Source organism: Taudactylus pleione, unplaced genomic scaffold (genome assembly GCF_031769625.1).
Source record: "Taudactylus pleione unplaced genomic scaffold, aTauple2 ptg000080l, whole genome shotgun sequence".
In the NCBI taxonomy this organism is placed as follows: Eukaryota; Metazoa; Chordata; class Amphibia; order Anura; family Myobatrachidae; genus Taudactylus; species Taudactylus pleione.
This window is the reverse complement of record NW_028284482.1, coordinates 3,501,933-3,519,068: the sequence shown is the minus strand read 5'-3', so window position 1 is coordinate 3,519,068 and position 17,136 is coordinate 3,501,933. Positions and strand designations below refer to the sequence as shown.

Genomic DNA, 17,136 nt, shown 5'->3' with positions numbered 1-17,136 from the left:
TCTGTCCAAAAAATACTCTACTGTGTCTGAGGCTGAGGCTGCAGAACCACAAAAGGACCTCTTTGCTCTGAGTCTTTTTTTCCTGTTATAAAAAAAATCGCAAAACAATTTTTTTTATTCCTGTTGTCTAAAAAAAACCTGCAGTCCTTTCTAATTCAATTTATAAATATTGTGTCTTTCAACAAGTGTGTGTTGAGATGAGTGATGCAGCGTATTTTACTTTTCTGTGTATGGTGGTACAGGTTGAGTCTTCCATATCCAAATATTCCGAAATACAGAATATTCCGAATTACGGAATAATTTTGGCATGACTGAGATAATAAAACCTTTGATTTTTGATGGTTCAATGTACACAAACTTTGTCTAAGGCACAAATTATTAAAAATATGGTATAAAATTACCTTCAGGCTGTGTGTATAGGGTGTAAATGAAACAAATTTATTTCATGTATGTACACAAACTTTGCTTGAGCCACAAAATTATTGAAAATATTGTATAAAATGAGCTGCAGGCTATGTGTATAAGGTGCATATAACACATATATGCATTCTGTGTGTATATTGGGGTCCCATTCCCAAGATATTTCATTATGATATGCAATTATTCCAAAATACGGAATATTCCGTTATCCAAAATACCCCTGGTCCCAAGCATTTTGGATATGGGAGACTCAACCTGTATCAGCCCATCATCTGCAACCCAAAACAGTTCTCGCAAAGGAGACCTGTTCCTCCTAGTGCGTGAAAACAATTGCCAGCGTTTGTGTGACAACATATCAATTAGAGAGAAATATTGCATAGTGAGTTCTCCTACCAGTGTAAGTGACAGTGTGTGCGGTGGGATTCCCCCTCCCCCTCATCATCTGTACCCCAAAACAATTCTCGAAAAGGAGGTCTGTTCCTTCTGGTGCATGAAAACAATTACCAGTGTTTGTATAAAGGAATTTTGAAAATATTTGCATACAGTAGTGTGTTTTCTAAACATTCTATAGCATCATAAAGTTTATATTAAACTGCCATCCTGTCTGCCACCGCAGTGCCACAATGTTTCCTAGATGTGCTATATATTTTTTTAAAACTGCCATATGTTTCTGCTGCTGCTCTGTTGCTTAGTTTAGCCAGCCAGCTTGCTGCAGCATTCGGCCAATATTATGAAAACAATATTGTGAGCTGTGAGGTGGTCGGAATTGATTGGAAATTAATATTATTGAGGTTAAAAATACTGTAAGAACAGAAATAGACCCAAATTACATGATTTTAGCTATTTTATAAATTTTTAAGAAATCCAGATCCAAAATCAAAACACTTGTGGGCGATTTTGCCAAAACCAAAACCTTTGAGGGTGGTTTTAGCTAAAGTAAACCCCCGGGGATCCACAAACATCTCTTATTTAAAGATCTTCACATTTAAAAGCTGAGTATTCAATTGTATGCTGTCTTTGTTGACATCACTTCATACTCTCCTACTTTTGAAAATGCATTTCAGGGAGATTGTGAAAGCAGCACCTATGAACGCGGCTGAGAGGCGTGTCATAAAATTGATTTAAATCCAAATGTAAATGAGCCCCAAAGCAGTTAGTAAGAGCTACTTGTTGATGAAACACACTGATACTTTTCAGAAAATGCATGTAGACGTAGGGATCATTGGGCCTTATAACCAGAAATGATACTAATTATCCCAATTTGAATACATAATAACATATACATAATGAGAGTAAGGTGCAATCAGGGAGATTGCTGGACTCTTCAGGGAGACAGGGAGATTGCTACTATTTCAGGGAGTCTCCCTGACAATCAGGGAGAGTTAGCAAGTATGCATCACTTATATGCACCAATAAATTGCATTTTTATACCTTTAAACAAAATTGACTATCACAGTATATTTACAGATTGTCATAGAATCATTTGACTAACACTAATTAAAATAGTGAAGGTTTACAACCCCCTCAGTAGTCCTGCCGGCAGGAGGAGGTAGCGGGAAGGTTGCCATGGAAACCGAGGGACCGGCTGTGTGGCCACAGCCCGGCAGCTGCTGGAAGATTTTCTTGCAGCAGCAGTCAGCAGGCCTGACACGGTCGCATCAGATGCGACCATGTCAGGGAAAGCCTAGCTTGGTGTGGTTGCATCTGATGCGACAACGCCAGGCAAGTGGTGAAGGGCCTCATTTATAAACAAGTTTCATCACCAAAACTAGTGATAAATGTCACTGTGTATGATAAATGGTGCTCCAGCCAATCAGCTCCCAACTGTCAACTGTTAGAAAAATTACAGTTGGGAGCTGATTGGCTGGAGCACCATTTATCATACACAGCGAAATTTACTCGTTTTGGTGATAAAACTTGTTAATAAATGGGGGTCTAAGTCTTCTTGGTCACACAAGGGAATATTTGCCTACTCTCCTGAAAGAACACGCTCACTTCTACAGTGAAGAGGGCGGGGAAGAGTCGTGATTATGCGGTTCGCTGTGTAATGCGTAGTCTTCGTTTGCTGAGTGATGTCACATTTTGAGGCATTGTGCCATGGGAGTAGGGCAGCAATGACACAAAGTTCGGCACCGCACCATTGTACCTCCTACCTTGATATACGCCTTCAAGTCTCCAGTAGAAAGTAGATAAGTACATACAAAGGGTAGCGTATTACTTCTGCATAGCAGCATCAGATCACATCAGAAAATTAGTGCAGCACCATAAACGTCAGGCAGTACAAGTTGTAGGTAAACTTCAAAAAGTTGAGAAGACGGACTTCTAGTGGGCGGACCAAACGACCTGGCCGCGCTTTTACAGGGCTCCCGCAATGGCTACACCAAGCCACACCATTTCGCTGCCGAAGGGGCTTGCTGGACATCCCGAGTCCACTCTGAAGCCCCCGGGATACAGCTGGTAAGAGAGGCACACGCCCCGGCCCCCGCACTGCCCTAGCACCGAAGTACAGCCGCTAAGAATTAGCGGCGCTGCCGGCGCATGCCATCTTAGATCGCGGTCGGGCACATCCCTACCTCTCCCCACTTTCATCAGCGCCAGTCTAAGTACTCACCAGACCTAAGAAGCCAGCGGGACATCCGGCCATCACCTCGGGGTTGACTCCCCGCTGCACAGCTCCCTTCTTACTCTACACACCCCGTGGCCGCCATCTTGAGGCCTGGATAGGATGATATACCCTGCGCTTGCCTCCCTCCACGGTCTCCTCTCCTTATTGCCCACCTTGTAACGTGGTAAAGCTACTTCTCCACACTCAGGGCTCACCTTGCCCATTCCCAGGGTTTAAGGACTGCAATCACATTCCACAATACAGGCTCTGATTCACAGATTCTACATCACTTATAATAGAGATACCTGGAGCTCCCTCTAGTGGCTCCTGACCCAAAAACACATCACATCACTATACCATGGAAAAGTTTGTGGCCAGACCGCAACGTGTGAGCAAAGGTCAATCGGCTAAAGGGAAAGACAAAACTACAATCTCAGCTTCATCCCCTAGCTCTCCCACTGATAACATCCTGGACGGAGTTTCTAACTCGACTCAATTTAGCACTGCTTCGGTTGCTAAAGCTCAGGAAATATCCGAACTCCTCTCCCCCCTGCTAGACAAAAAATTGGCTGGCCTCAAAGAAGCTATAGAATCTGCAGTCTCGCAACTTAGAGAACACGGCCAATGCTTCACAGAGGCAGAACAACGAATCTCCAATGTTGAAGACGAGCTAGCAGAGGCACAAAATGTAATCGGCACACAGGAATCAGCGATCTCTGCTATGCAAGAGAAACTAGAAGACTTAGAGAATAGAAACCGCCGCAACAATCTACGGCTAATAGGCCTGCCGGAATCTGTAAAACAAAAAGATCTCATGGACTTAGTTTCTAGGTAGTTACCCTCTGAACTGAACTGCTCAACCCCCTCCAGCACTCTCATCATAGAACGAGTTCACCGTATAGGCCCTGACCGCGCCTCTGATCAGAGATGAACTCGACCGGTCATAATGAAAATGCTGAAGGCCTTGTATAACAGGGGCACAAATTGTTGTTGTTCCAAGATTTATCACATCAAGTAGTAATGAGAAGAAGAGAGTTTTCCACCAACTGCAAAGCATTATTTGACCTGGGTCTTAGATTTGCATTAATGTATCCTGCAAAACTGAAGGTCCTGTATAACGGCGAACAGCACTTTTTTGATTCTCCAACATCTGCAAAGGTCTTCCTAGACTCTTTAGCTGACAATACTATCCCTCACACTGACGACGCTGATTAAGAAGCTATATCCTGTTGCTCATATCCATATTATAGCATAAACATGGAGAGTCTGCTACTAGAAGTATATACTTTGTTTGTTCTCAAGTTTGTTATTTTTCTTGATAATTGTTGGACACCAACGGCAGAAATTTCAGGATAACCCCTGGTTTATTACTCTTCTCATTCCCTTCTCCCCATCCACCCCTCCTCCTCTTCCCCATCCCTTTTTTGATTTTCTACTTCCCTTCTCCATTTTTCGATACTTTTATATCTCAAAGGGTTTAAATAGGCCTGACGGGCCTTATTTTTTGGTTCTTAAAATGTTTAAAAATTGTAAGTCTGCACTATGGGCCTGATTCAGACCCACTCGCGAGCGGCTGTCCGCTCGCAAGTGGGTCGATGTTATGGACTGAGCATGCGCACGACGGAGGGAGCTCCGTCGTGCGCATGCGCCAGACGCGACGAGCGAAGGAAAGTCCTTCGCTCGTTGTGTCCGATCAAAGGGGGCGTGCTGTCAATGTTGATTGACAGCACGCCCCCTTTGGTGGGCGTGCCGGGGGCGTGCCTCCCTGACGGGGGCGTTCCCACGGGAACGCCTCCCGTCAGAAGCCGGCCCACTGACATCACTAGTGATGTCAGCGGGAGTGATTTTGGCTCTGATAGAGCCAAAATCACTCCGGAGCTTGCGGTTGAAAACCTCACCCGCAGGCTCCGGCTCGCAAATTCGATGGTCGCGATGGTCTCGACCATCGCGACCATCACAATGCACGCTCGTATAGCCTGTGGGTGGTGACCCACAGCTATACGAGCGTCCAGGAGGACGCTCCATGAAAATGGAGCCTGGCCCTCATTCAGAGCGTGCGCTCTGCTCAGAGCGTACGGCTCTGAATGAGGGCCAATGTTTGTTGTTCTCCATATATTACTGCAGGTCATGTTTCTGTGTTATGCATATATCTACGGTAGTACTTTCATTGATTTACTGCAGACGCTCTCTGCGCACTGGGACTGGTTTCTCTAGCTTGGGTCACCCCTTTATTTCACAGGACAGGCATAGCATAATACAGTATGTCTCATTCTATAACTGACTCCACTAAGATACACAAAGATATAAAATTCTTAACATGGAACGTAGAGGGCTTAAACACCCCAATTAAACGCTGTAAAATCTTACAACAACTTAAAAAATTTAAACCTGATATAGCAGTACTACAGGAAACTCATTGGAAACAGGGTGACCCCAATACTCTTAGAGATTCTTGGATAAAGGATTATACAGCTGCATCCTTCACATCCAAGAAAAGAGGTGTGTTAGTAATATTCCATAAATCTTTCAGATACACAATTATAGACTCCATTCTAGACACCGAGGGCAGATTCTTATTTCTTAAATTGACTCTAGAAGGTGAACTAATTACGCTTGTTACTTTGTATGCTCTCACAGGTCACAACAATGCATTCTGCTCGGACCTCTACGCCCGACTTCAGAGTTGGGCGGAGGGCGCCCTTATTTTAGGAGGGGACTTCAACGCCACTCTTTCTCCTAGTCTAGACAGAACAGGAGCATACGGTGAGTATCGATGCAACATCTCCAACACTACAGCTTCTAATTGATTCCCTCACCATAGTCGATCCGTGGAGGCATCTCCACCCCTTAGCACGTGATTATACATTTTACTCACATCCCCCATTATTCCTCAGCTCGATTAGACTTCTGGCTGGTCTCAAGCTCCTTAATCTCTAGGATTCAGACTTCACATATCGAAAACATAGTTATTTCCGACCATGCGCCTACATGGTTTTCATTACAATTATTTACCCCCAAAATATCTTCCTTTAATTGGAGATTCCCATCACACTTATTTACTTCTCCAGATTTCAAAAAATACTTAGAACAACAATTCCTCAATTATAGTAATGATAATGCTTCTCATATTGATAATATATCCTTGTTCTGGGCCGCATCTAAACCGGTGGTGAGAGGGCATATTTTGGGATGTTTCTCATAAACGCCGTAAACTTAATTCACGTTTCACAGAATTGAGTAAAGCTTTATCACAATCATATGCCACTATGCTGCAGTCTAACACTGTGGAGACATGACAGTGCTACCTGAATAACAAGAACCTGTACGACACATTGTGCACTGAGAGAGCCCAATATCATCTTGACTTTCGTTACTTTTGCTGTGGGAATAAAGCAGGCAAGCTTCTGGCTAATATAGTACAAAGTCAGAAAACATCCCATCCCATTATTTCACTTAAAAGCCCCCTAGGACCACTGCATAAAACTGAAGATATTGCAGCCTCATTCTTACAATAGTACACAGACTTATACTCAGCACAAGATGACAACCCTGCTTTACCATCCCTCTCTGAGGAAGCCCGTAATTCCCTAACAACCCCTGTCTCGGAATTGGAGGTTCCCTAGCTATTAAATCTTTAGCCAGTGGAAAGACACCTGGCCCGGATGGCCTTAGTGCCAAATATTACAAAATGCTAAACCCCCCTGTGACTCCTCACTTAGATTCTTTATTTAACTTGATATCGAAGGGGGACACAACACTACCAGATTTTAATCAGGCCCGAATCATCCTTCTCTTGAAATCTGAGAAAGAGCCTACATTGACCCAATCATATAGGCCAATATCCCTACTCAACCAGGACTTTAAAATCTTCACTGGTATTATTGCTCAGCGCCTACAATTAGTATTGCCACACCTTATACACACTGCACAAACTGGATTAATGACAGGAAGACACTCAGTGATCAATGTACGACACTTGATTGCAGTGCTAATCAAAACTCATCAAATGAGAAATAATCAGACGCTCCTTGTCAGCTGTGATGCTGACAATGCTTTTGATCGGGTGTTGTGGTCTCACCTTTTGCGTTTTTTTCAGTTACAAAATTTTGGTGCTGAGTTCATTGCGTTATTCAAGATATTATACCACACCCCTATAGCGTTCCTAACAATAAATGGTCTGAATACTCCATCCCTTAGCCTACATAGGGGCACTCGCCAGGGCTGCCCCCTGTCCCCTTTATTATTTAATTTGGCTATAGACCCTCTTATTCGCACCTTTTTGTTATGTCAACACTGGCAGGGAGTAACCATCGGAAATAACACCTTGAAAGTCTCCGCATACGCAGACGACTTATTGTTGTATTTTAAGAACCCACATTCTGCCATACCTAAACTTCTTCATATGTTGAAGGATTTCCATGTAATCTCCGGCTTTCTGATACATTACAACAAAACGGAGGCCTTGGCCTTACACTCAAATGCCACTAAAGATTGGAAGGACTCTTTTCCCTTTAAATGGGCTAGGACAACTTTGAAATATTTTGGTCTTAACATTCCGGCACATCCCTCAACCCTATACTCAGTCAATTTCCCTGCTCTAATACAACGCACACTTTTAGATTTTAAAAAAAGGAAACACCTCCCACTGTCATATCTCGGTAGATGTCAGTTAATCAAAATTATATCCTTGTTATATTTCTTTCAGATGCTTCCTCTGTTTCCTTTGGAATCTGACCTAAAATTGATTAACAGAGAGATCAGCAAATTAATTTGGGCGGACAAAAAACCCAGGATTTCATTATTCAAACTTAGCCAACCACCCACTTTAGGAGGAATCAATCTCCCTTGCCTAAGATCCTATGCCATAGCGTCAAATTATCGCTACGCAATTGATTAAATCAAAGGAAAAAATGGATTTGCTGACACTCTGGTAGAGCAATCTTTTAACGTTGATGTCCCATTAGTTAGTCTATTACACACACATCCCTCGTCTTTCCCAACTCATGTAATACAAAATCTACTACTTCATACTATGTGCATGGCATGGCGACGTGCCAGAGCTCAAATGAAGGTCCCTCCTAACGTCTCCTTATTCCTTCCCATTGGTCATAACCCGGGGTTTGCTGCTGGTTTTTTAACACAGATTTTTAGCACCTGGAGTGCTCAGGGACTCCGTTACATATATCAATTATTAGATCTATCCACCATGACTATTTATTCCCACAACCAACTACAGGAAAGATTCCCTTGTCTTCAAGTCCCATTATTCGTCTACCTCCAAGTACGCAGCTATATCTCTGCCTTACTCCCTAGAATTCCCATTGCATCTGGGAAAAGTGGTTTGGATGATGTGTTGTCTCGCTGCCCTTCTATGTCATTTTCAACTTCCATATTATATACTTATATACGCCGGGAAATAAATTTGGAGGTGGAGACAGCTGAAATTGCCAAATGGCATTCTACACTCCCTAACATACCCTTTTCCACCATTTTCAAATCTTTTGTTAGACTTAACAAGCAATCAATCTCGGCATCCTGCGCGGAAATGCTATATAAATGACTGCATCGCGTCTATTTCACCCCCAAACTAAGATTTATTACAGGCGCTTCTACAGACTCAAATTGTTTTAAGTGTAGACAACCTGATGCGGATTTAATGCATTGTATGTGGCATTGTGCAGAGGTTCTGGTCCCTAGTACACACATATATATCCACCACGTTGGGAATTAGTTTTGAATTAGCACCTGAGTAGGCCATGTGGGATATTATACCATCATCCGGGTCATCCTGTCCCCCTGGCGGTGCCCATCTACTATTAGCAAAGATTGCAGCAGCTGCAAAGAAAACAATCGTATCCCAATGGATTTCTGCTGACACTTTAACACTCAATCTCCTACAGCCTATCGTATCTATTTAGTATGGATTGGCTAGACCTATCCCTTAATAAAAATAAAGGTGCAGAGAAATTCTTTGACATTTGGCTTCCGTATATTCACACATTAACGCCTCAGGTCAAAGATATGCTTCGTGCTGCAGTCCAACTTACAGCCTGGTATAATGAAGAAACCTTGTCCTCAGGTAGACCCCATTTTAGGTCCTGCAATTCTGCGTTCTTCATGGATCATGTTATAACTTACTGCTGTATACCTATTGATGTCTTGTTACTTTTTGACCAATATGTTGTATTGTTCATTGCAGTCTTACAATAAAATATGTTTAAAAAAAAAAAAAAAAAAAGGTTGAGAAGACATTACTTTCTAATGACCTCATGTCACCCTTCCGAGACATGACACTTGCAGGCTTCTCTGACCTGGGGGTAAAGTTACTTAGGAGCAAGTTTGCAAAAGCGAATTCACATCATAAAACTTGCATACATTGCGTGAATGCTCACAACCAAGAAATGCAAGATTCAATTAGAATTGCCGAGGTTGGGATACTTTTCTACAAAAAGTGACCTGGGAGAGGTATACGATATGAAAATATGAGGAAACCATCCTGGACCACAAAAAAAATGCAACTAGCAGGACCATTTAGAAGGTTGTTAGTGGTCAGAAGCAAAGTACTGAAGGTTCTTAAATGGGGTTGGGTATGATATCCCAGCTGTCGGGATGCCGCTACTCTGAATACCGACAGCGGCATCCCGACAGCCAGAATCCCTACACCCATTGGTCTCCATGGTGAGTAGTTTTCTAACCCCTACCCTAACCCACCCTTCCTGGTGCCTAACCCTCCCCCCTAGTGCCTAAACCTAACCCCTCCCCGCACCCTAAACCTAACACCCCATCTCCTGTGCCTAAACCTAACCCTCCCTCCCTAGTGCATAAACCTAACCTCCCCATCCCCGCACCCTAAATCTAACACCCCCTCCCCGGTGCCTAAACCTAGCCTCCCCCCCTAGTGGCTAAACCTAACCTCCCCCTCCCCGCACCCTAACCCTCCCCCTAGTGCCTCACCCTAACCGCGCTAGCTAAAGCTACCCTCCCTCTGCATCCCGATACTTATCTTTGGGATGCCGACTGCCAGGATATTGGTGCCGGGATCCCATCCTGTTGGGATTTCGGCACCGGTATTAAGGCCGTCAACATCCAGCAAGCCGGGATGCCGACTAGATCCCCTTAAAAGGTGTGAAATGTCTGTTTTTTGCCTTAATAGTGGAAAAATGATGGTAAGTTAGTACTTACAAGGAGGTATACAGAACCATTTTCTTTAACTAAAACTGCTCTGCAATTTCCTACTAAATAGTACTGTATACAAATATGTCATTTGGAATTCCAGAATAATGAGCTAATACTGCAACTGATGCCATAGTCTCACTACTCAGTGCATGACTGTATAAACAGATGCAGTTGTGAAATTATTTGCTTATGATGTCATAAGGCAGACAAATAATTTTAGCATAAACATTTTTCAGTGGTCATCAAGTATCACAACTAATATCAGATAAATGACACAAATTAATATTTAGTTAAAAACACTTAGGGATCCTTTTACTTACTTTTGTAATGAGGCCATTCATTACGAAGGTTATGGAGGAGTTATCATTAATATCTCCTGTTTACCTTTCAGTGCCAATCTGGCATGCTGTCCCCATACAATAGGATGGGGAGCTAAATTCATCAAGATCCAAAAATACTACATTTTTAGAATCTGACAGCTGGAATTGATGCCATCTTCATATGTCAATTAATATCTTAAAATCATCCAATAAAGATTATAATGTGTAAAAAGACGGATACTTACGTTTCAGTTATACTTATTTTTAGGAAACTACAATGGTAAGAACCAATGTTTTAACAGAATATTCCGCTCCTCTTTACCATTAGAGAACACATATTAGTAAGACAGAAAAAAATAAATACAATTCAGATCACCATGTAGTCTCACACATAGGCCCGTATTCAATTAGAAGCGAAAAGCTGAGTACCGCGAAAAAGTATCGCCGATTGTGACTTTTTGCCAGGTGGAAACTTATCTCTGTATTCAATTGCAAACACTTTTCGCGTACGTGAAAACGCAATGCAATGTAATAGGCAAAAAAGATTCGCCTCTGAATAGTTGGAGAAAAAAAGTGCAAAATCGCTATTTTGGGGTGCAAAGGTGGGGAAACCACTCAGCACCCTTGAGACAGCCCCCCAAAGGATAACTGCGTCAAAAAAAATAATTAAAAAAGTGAGGAACACCCCAAAAATGCACTTTGAAAATGGGGGCGAAAAAGTGCAAAGTGGGGGTACAAACCTAAAAACTAGCGAAATAGACTTTTGGAGGGTCTGCAAGTATGGGTAAGGTGTTTTTTGGATTGCAGGTGTTTGCTGAAGGTGCGTTTTTTAAATTTCTTATAACTTCACTTTAGTGACTTTTAAATATGCTAGCACCCATTTCAAGTACCACAAATTTGACTGGACTACTTATTTTCACAAAAAAAACAGCTTAATGCTATTCTTCACTACTTGTGCAAAGACACTAATTAGAGGTAATTGTACCAACTTACGTACCCCAAAAGAGTTTAATTAGGGCAAATTGGGCACTACTACATTGATCCCCGATGTTTCTGCATGGGGGGGGTTTAGGCTGATTTCCCTGATTCTGACACAACTTTTCGCCTGTTCTGACTTCGCGTGTCTCCGTTTTTGCGTCTTTTGGAATTGAATATGGCAAATCGCGGGTACGCGCACGACAAATTTCTGCAGCTAAAATATGCGATGTAGGCGAAAAGTCCGGCATGTGAAACGTTATCGCGTACGCGAGACTAATTGAATACAGGCCATAGTTACAGAAGGAATCGGTATGAAATACCGCCGGCCGCATGGCCAACAGATGAACAGATCCCGGCAACAGCAGCCTGACAGCGCTGGAAATCCCGATCGTCCTCAGGTAATAACTAACCTAACCCCCTAACCCTCCTTAGGGGTGCCTAACCCTAACCTCCCCCCCAAGTGCCTAACCCTAATCCCTCCTGTAAGTGCCTAACTCTAACCCCCCCCTTCCCCGCTGCCTAAACCTAAGTCCCCCAGAGGGGTGCCTAACCCTAACCTCCCCCCCAAGTGCCTAACCCTAATCCCCCCTGTAAGTGCCTAACTCTAACCCCCCCTTCCCCGCTGCCTAAACCTAAGTCCCGCAGAGGGGTGCCTAACCCTAACCTCCCCCCGGGGGTGCCTAACCCTAACCTTCCCTCCCCCTAGCCTAACCCTAACCCTCCCGGGGGGGTGCCTAACACGAAGTCCCCCCCGGGTGCACTAAACCTAACCCCCCCCGCGCGGCTGCCCGCTCGCGGCGCCCGGCATCAGGGAAATGACAGGCGTCTAGATATAGACGCCTGTCATTTAACCCACGCCGGGATAAAGCAGTCGGGAAACCAGCTGTCGGGATCACGTCAGTCGGTTTCCTGACTGCATCCCTTACAGAACATCTTAATTAGAAGCAATAACTATATAAGAAGTAACAGAGTGCAGTGTCCGACTTAACCTCTCATTAGCCCTAGGCAGTGCTCAAGTTTTGAGCTTCCACACTCAGGAGAGTAGTGAGCCGTAACAGGATAAAAAAAAATATTTTTGCCTTGCGTTGGGAGGGGGGCGCTGTGAGCCCTTCAGCCCGGCGCAAAGCCAGAGGAGGGGGCGCGATCAGTGTGAAGAGGGAGGGCGGCACCGGTTCCGGGCCCCTCCAGCAAGCCTGGGCCAGGGTAATTAGTACCCGCTCCCCTTCCCTCTCGGCGCCCCTGCCCACATTACAGGCTTTCCTGTACTTATGTTACTTAAGTTAATTTAATTTGTGAGTTTACATTGTTATTATTAAATCACATACCCTTACTCCAGTACCATTAACATACACGGCAATTTTTGTTGAAGGATTTTACAATAAACAGCTGTGACTCTCCCCAAATTCATCGGATTAAATAACAAAATCCCAACCTTAGATCACTGTAACTTTTAACAAGGTCATATTTGCAACGCTCAATTTTAATAGCGAGGGTCTACCCCAGTGAGGATAGCAGACAGTAAGGGCCTGATGCGGCCATCCAAACATTTACTTGAGGCCCTCAAATCTGTATTGTCAGTTTTGTTTGTTATACTTGTTTAAAATGCTTGCCGATGTTTGGGTGTACACACTGATAGATATCTATGATAGATATTTCATTGAAGTCATGTCTTTACAGGCAAAGCTTGTCAAAATTGTCCAAGTTGGCCTGCATGTACGGTTGACCATAGATATTGTTATCATTCATGGGGGAACCCGCATCGTTGGTCGATCGTTCACTGCATAAAAATGGACGATATGAACGATTTATTGTTGAACGATATCGTTATCGTTGAGGAAAATCGTCCCGTGTGTATGCAGCATTACTTTGATCAGTGTATTGTTTTAACATTTTGTACTAAAAGGGTAATGTGCGGCTTTTTTGAAGGTTAGCAAACTGACCAGCAAGCCAACATCAATTGAATATATGTATACTGCATAGCTAGGGGTAAAATAAAGCATTTTTCCATTGTTAACAAATAAAAAAAAATTATGTTTACAAATGTATTTATTTTCTTCTATCTTTTATTTAGCAGGGAATCTGCTACTGGAATCCAGGCTGGTGGACTGCAAGCCTGGATTCCAGTAATACATTAACTACAATAGGGCCGGATTAACGGCTGGGCGACAGGGGAGGTCATCCTGGTGCCCCCACACACAGGTGGCCCCCACACAGGGTCGGTCTGACGATTGCTGAGACCAGGTGCTGCTCCTGAATGCAAGTTCATACAGAGCGGCTCTTAAGTCCTTTAATTTTGGCTTCACGTTTTTAATACTGAGGCATAATTTTAATAGTAGAGAAGGCGCTGTGGGCATAATATTTATACTGAGGGCATAATATTAATACTGGGGGTACTTGGGGCCATAATATTAATACTTCAGTATTATGTGGCATAGTAGGGGCACTGTGGTGCATAAAATAAATACTGGGGACACTTGGGGGGGCATAATATTAATACTGGGGTCATTGTTTGGGCATTCAGGGGCATGTTATTTAATACTGGGTCATAATATTAATACTAGTGAAGGCACTGTGGGCATAATATTAATACTGGGGACATATAATTTGAAACATAGAAACTGATAAGAACCACTTGGCCGATTTTTTTTACCCTTTGGCAACCTCAACTCTATGTCATCCTCAATTCTTTGTATGGATAGTCTCATGCCTATCTCAAGCATGTTTAAATTGCTCTACCACTTCTGATGGGAGGCTATTCCCGTTATCCACTACCCTTTCCGTGAAATAATTTTTCCTCAAATTTTCTTTGAACTTACCTCCCTCCAGTCTCAGTGCATGCCCTCGTGCTCTAGTACTTCGCTTCTTTTGAAGAAAGTCTCCTTCCTGCACCTTGTTAAAACCCATGATATATTTGAACATTTGTGGGGCCTAATACTGGTGACACTGGGGGACATAATATTTATGCTGGTGGGGGCACTGTGAGGCATAATATTTAATAATGGGGCACTGTGCGGGATAATATTAATACTGGGGGAATTGTGTGACATACTGGGGGAACTGTGGGTTATAATATTAATACTGGGGGCATTATGTGGTATCCTGGGGGTTATTGTTTGGCATAATATTAATACTGGGGGCATTGTGTGGCAAACTGTGGGCACTGTGTGACATACTGGATGCACTGTGTTGCATAATGTTTATATTAGGCAGTGTGGCATAATGAGCATAATGGGGGGACTGTGTAGCATAATGTAATTTTATTGGTAGGGGCCCCCACAAATTAGTTGCCCTGGGGCCCCCGCAATCCTTAATCCTGCCCTGTGCTACAAAATAAAAAATATGTGGCCAAGCAATGCCAGGTCAGGCCAGGCAAGCACAATAGTGACCCTTAGCTGGCAGACAATGCAATAAGTAATATCCTCTTTAAGGGAACTGAGCATAGGCCCCTTAATGAGGATATTACTTTGACAGCAATGCCAATTTCCTTCTTTGGAATCAGTTGCCTAGGGAATAATCAATAGTATAATCAATAGTATGCTAAATTTTTTATAAAAATGTTACAAGCATAAAACATGTACACTATGCAGATTAAACAAATGCTGGTTAACAGAATTTTTATCTTTTATCTTTTTATTTAAAATGTTATGTTTGTAATTTTTTAATATAATAAAAAATATATGAAAGATATAGCCTATACCCAAATAAGTACGAGATAAGCACTGCTGCAGACCTTATGTCCATTAAAAATATTCAATGAAGCCACACAATTATTTTGTATTACACATATCCAATATGTTTCATTAAGCTTAGTAATAGGGCTCTACAGTACAATATAATACTGGAAATGCATCTTCGCTTAGGAAAGTTACTCCACCACTTTATCAAGTGAGGCCTAATAGGCATGGACTACTTTACTATTTCTGTATTACTGTCCTGTACAAAATCATTTAGTCTATATATAATTTCATTCATTTGTATTTATATTTATTTATATATATATATATATATATATAGTTGTTGAAATGTAATGAAAGTAGTTGAAATGTTTGTTATTTGTATAATTTACATTTTACTACAAATAATTGGATTCAACTTTTTTTTACACTAAATTTACCTGAAATAACTAATCAAGAATTGTATATTATGTTATTTTTAGATATACTGTACAAATTGTAGTGATCGCTTTTTGCAACTGTAAATGTTTACTTACTTGCAGGTTTTCCAGCAGTATTATATTCTGTGTACACAACACTGGTAGACAGATCCCCAAATGTGCAATGTGCACACAGTTTTTGAAATGCATGTACCGACACATACAAAAAATTTATATTATAGTAACTATGCATGAACCCCTATGCATATTATCTTTGGATACATTAGTTTTGTATCTCAAAAAATAAACACGGGTCAAGCTTAAAAACACATTTTTGATATTTGGAAAAGACTGTTTTCATGTTAACAAATATTTTTTTTACAAAATATTATAGCAATAACATACACAAAAAATATACGATAATTCTTTGTACATATTATTAAATGGACTGTATACAGCATGCACATTGCAAATACCCCCTTGTGGCGAATTTTAGTGTCATGAAATAAAAACTGAATACAGGATAACACAGAATTTAAGAACAAACTCACAGTTCTAATGAACAATCTGTGCAGCGGCACAATGTATAACCCCCAAACAGCTCCCACATTCCTATAGTGTCATTTACAATAGCCCTCCCCTAGAACACAACATGTCATGGATACAAGTAGGACTTACCCAGCATTGGGAACAAAGGGTGATTTGTTAAACCTAAACTAGTGAACTAAATATATCGGTGAAATGTAAACAGCATAAACTCCCAGGGTAGAAATGTGATCTGCAGGGTCAGTAAATTTACCGGATAGCTCAAGGCTTTCAATAGTAACGTTGTAAATTCCAGAGTTCTTCTGACCACTTCCAATAGAGTAACTTGTAAATCCCAAATTAGCTGAGTCCGTCCGCTTCTTCCTCCATAGATAGGATCAGCTGCTGCTGGCAAGATGTTTTAAAATATGCAACAAATCCAGCGGTCATTAGTAAATGACTCCAGGAATACTGCTGTTGATGGATCGGGCGGCCGCAGCTCCAGAGCTGCCTGTAGAATGTTGGGGTCCAGATCGATGTAAGAATCCAGGAAAGAGGGATAAATATCGCTTTGTACAGAGATGTCCGCAGCAATCACCTTTTCCTTAGTAATTGTATATACTTTGGCTGGAACAATGGATCTCCCTTGCAGACCTCAAAGATCCTTCTTCTACATTTTGTTACTGGCAGAAGTGAACTTAATCCTTGTAGGATGCTTTGAAAAGCAGCGAGCGTACACGCCCTCTCTACGCTGTGATTGGCCGGCACGATGAGTGACAGCTATTTCTTTGGGTTCCCCTTAAACACAAGTAATTGATTGACAGACGAGTTAGGGGAGGGGGGAGGCGGGCTAGACAGAAGAATGCAACGTAGATGCTTGCAACGTGAACGTAGAAGTAGGCGGGGCTGGAGAAGACAGATTAATACAGAACTAACCTCTGGGAATTAGGTATATGCAAACAAGAACACTCGTTTAAGAATATACAGTAGTATAATTGTAGACTTCAAATGTAAGGAGT

At 42.2% G+C, this 17,136-nt stretch overlaps 1 long non-coding RNA gene across 1 annotated transcript in view; it reads right to left on the bottom strand.

The window, feature by feature from the left end:
* Window positions 1-16,792, bottom strand: part of LOC148532260 (uncharacterized) — a 98,771-nt gene extending 81,979 nt beyond the window's left edge. The window contains exon 1 of the long non-coding RNA XR_015877754.1: window positions 16,392-16,792. This is a non-coding gene — a long non-coding RNA (uncharacterized LOC148532260). The remainder of the gene's footprint in view (window positions 1-16,391) is intronic.
* Between the last annotated feature and the right edge of the window lie 344 nt (window positions 16,793-17,136).